The sequence below is a fragment of the Mesoplodon mirus genome (genome assembly GCF_964341445.2).
Source record: "Mesoplodon mirus genome assembly, chromosome: 1".
Classification (NCBI taxonomy): Eukaryota; Metazoa; Chordata; class Mammalia; order Artiodactyla; family Ziphiidae; genus Mesoplodon; species Mesoplodon mirus.
The window spans coordinates 51,220,155-51,223,744 of record NC_138976.1 but is presented as its reverse complement, the minus strand read 5'-3'; positions in this window follow the sequence as shown (position 1 = coordinate 51,223,744).

Here is a 3,590-nt window from a genome sequence, read left to right as displayed (position 1 = left end):
AAAAGAAAGCAATTTCCTTATTTTGCAAGAACTAATTTTTTTGGAGAGGACAAAGAAAATAATATTTAATAAACTCATTATATTCATTGAAGTAACTTTTTTAGAAGCATGCCCTGTGCCCAATACCATGCTAGACACTGAGATACAAAAATGAAGAAGACACGTATCTTGTTGTCTAGCCTAGTGGTGGAGAAAGAGAAGCAAAGAAGTGGTATAATAGACGCAACAAAAGAATGTACTAAGAAGTTAGAAGTAAGACAGTGAAAAGTGAGGTTAGAGGGATGAACAGAAACTGTGTTGCAAAGATTTTGGACTTAAATTTGTGAGTGATGTACAGCCACTAAACAGAAGTGATCATCAGATTTAATTTTAGAAGGATCATGCTGTTATCAATATGAAGAATGGGTTGCAGAGGGGAGACATCAAAGGCAGGATGAGTTCCAGTCTTCATAAAAATCACTCCACTACATTCTGATACATCCCTTTCTGTTCTCCGATCCATTTCCTCTTATCCCCCAGACACATGATTTAGAAATTATCTAATCTTTTAAAAGTGCTATTTAGTTTCCAACTATTTGAGGTTTTCCCAGATATCTGTTATTGATTTCTAATTTATTTCCACTGTGGTCAAGAGAACATACTTTGCATGACTTGAATCCTTTTATGTTATGGAGACTTGTTTCATGGCTCAGAATGTGGTCTATCTTGGTACACATTCCATGTGTTCTTGAAAATAATGTGTAATCTACAGTTGTTGGGTATGGCTATGTTCTATAAATGTCATTTTCATCAAGCTGGTTGATAGTCTTGTTCAAATCTTCTATATCCTAAGATTTTTTCCTGTTAAGTCTTTCATTAAAATTGAGCCTACGCATAATCTAGCTCTAAAATCTGTCTTCTTATTCTATCAAACATTGAAAGAGGTTTTCAAATCTCCAACTATAATTGTAGATTTGTCAATTTCTCCTTATCAGTTTTTACTTCAAGTATTTTGAAGCTGTTATTAGGTGAACAAGCATTTAGGATTTTTGTGTCCTCGTGCTGAATAGACTCCTTTAGCATTATGAAATAATCTTTATCCCTGATAAAGGGATTGCTCTGAAATCTACTTTGCCTGATTTTCTTAACTTTTTTTTATTGGGGTATAGTTGTCTTACAACGTTGTTAGTTTCTACTGTATAGCGAAGTGGAGTTCCCTGTGCTATACAGAAGGTTCATATTAGTTATCTATTTTATACATATTAGTGTATATATGTCAATCCCAATCTCCCAATTCATCTTCCCCCCATGCTGCTTTCCCCCCTTGGTGTCCATACATTTGCTCTCTACATCTGTGTCTCTATTTCTGCCTTGCAAACTGGTTCATCTGTACCATTTTGCCTGCTATTAATATAGTCACTCCTGCTTTCTTCTGATTGGTGTTAATATATCTTTTTCTACCCTTTTACTTTTTATTTTTATTTTTTATTTTTTGCGGTACACGGGCCTCTCACTGTTGTGGCCTCTCCCGTTGTGGAGCACAGGCTCTGGACGCGCAGGCTCAGCGGCCATGGCTCACGGGCCCAGCTGCTCCACGGAATGTGGGATCTTCCCACACCGGGGCACGAACCCATGTCCCCTGCATTGGCAGGCGGACTCTCAACCACTGCGCCACCAGGGAAGCCTACCCTTTTACTTTTAATCTGTCCTTTATTTTCAACATGTGGTTTTTGTTGGTAGCATATAGTTGGAACTTGTTTTTTTTATCCAATCTGACAAGTTCTGCCTTTTAATTGGGGTATTTAGAATATTTATCTTTAAACCTCTTGAAAAGATAATTGACTGTTTAAGCAAAATAGTAAGTGTGAAGCTTATAGCATATGTAGATGTAGAATGTGAGGCCCCAACAGCACAAAGGCAAGAAGAGAGAAACAGAAGTTTTTCATTGTAAGGTTCTTAAACTGTACGTCATGTGGTATATCACTTGAATGTAGACGGGTATGTTAAAGATGTATATACTATAACCCTAAAGCAATCACTGAAATAAAAGTGTTACAACTAATAAGTCAACAAAAGCGATAAAAGGGAATCATGAAAAAAATACTCAATCTAAAAGAAAGTAGAAAAAGAAGAAAAAAAGAACAAAGAACAAATGGTACAAATAGAAAACAAATAGCAAGATGATAGATTGAATCTAACCATATCAATAATTACATTAAATGTAAATGTTCTAAATACCCTGATTAAATGGTAATGATTGTCAGATTAGGTAAAAGAGCATATGAAATACTCATCAGGTACTGAGCTAAGTACCTTACAGAGTCTCACTAAGTCTTTTATTTATTTTTATTTATTTTTGGCTGTGTTGGGTCTTTGTTGCTGCGCGTGGGCTTTCTCAAGTTGCAGTGAGCGGGGGCTACTCTTCGTTGCAGTGCGCAGGCTTCTCATTGTGGTGGCTTCTCTTGTTGTGGAGCACGGGCTCTAGGCGCGTGGGCTTCAGTAGTTGTGGCTCACGGGCTCTAAAGCACAGGCTCGGTAGTTGTGGCACATGGGCTTAGTTGCTCCGCGGCACGTGGGATCCTCCCAGACTAGGGCTCAAACCTGTGTCCCCAGCATTGGCAGGTGGATTCCCAACCACTGCACCACCACGGAAGCCCTCATTTAGGTCCTCTTAACAATCATAAGGTTATCATCATGTCCTCATTTCAAATATTTAACAAATGAGCCTCAGAGAGGTTAAATAACTTATCCAAGTAGCAAAGCAGGGAATCACACTTGGGCACTGCAGAGTGCTAGTAAGCCTGTATGTAATACTTGCTTCCTTCCCCTCCCTCCAATTCAACAGCACTGAGTACCTGCTACATGGAGGAATTGTCCCAGGAGCTGTGCCACAGGACAACTCTGATAACTGTTTGGGATGAAATCCAGCTTAACCAACTGAGTGACCACAGGCTGTGTATTATACTTCCTTAAGCTCTAGTCTCCTCATTTGTAAAATGGAATTAAGCATACCTGCCTCATAGTGTTGTTGCAATGATAGATTCAGAAAGTCCAGTGGATAGTGTGTGTCACGTGTGGATGGTGAACTGCTTTTGGTACTTTAACCTGCACCCTGCAGATCACACAAGAAATATCAATTGGTACAATTCCATGTAAAAACCAAAATAGTATTAGAGAAGAGTGACATTCACTGTCTTCCTGTTTGACCTGCAGCACTACAGAAATAGACCATAGAGGTCTCATTTTTAATTTCCAGCATTATATGAAGTTTGGGTTTCTTCTTTGAGAATCTTAGCAATGCAATGAATCAGTCTTCTTCTAGAGAAACCTTTCAACTCAACTATTACATTTATGAATTAATTTTGTTTTCCTGGAGTAAAAGTGTCCATCTTCTTTTTCAGATTAAGGGGTTTAGGTTCCTTACACTTTCACTTTCATACTGGACACCTATACTGGGGACCTGGAAGGAATAACTTCAACTTAGGTTGTATTAATATTATTATAACAATAATTTTAAAAGAGAATTTACACAAGCATTATCTTATATCTGATATATTAATCTAGAAATTAAAAAATCAAAATGCAGTCCTGGGAGTTAAGCAGACCAAAAA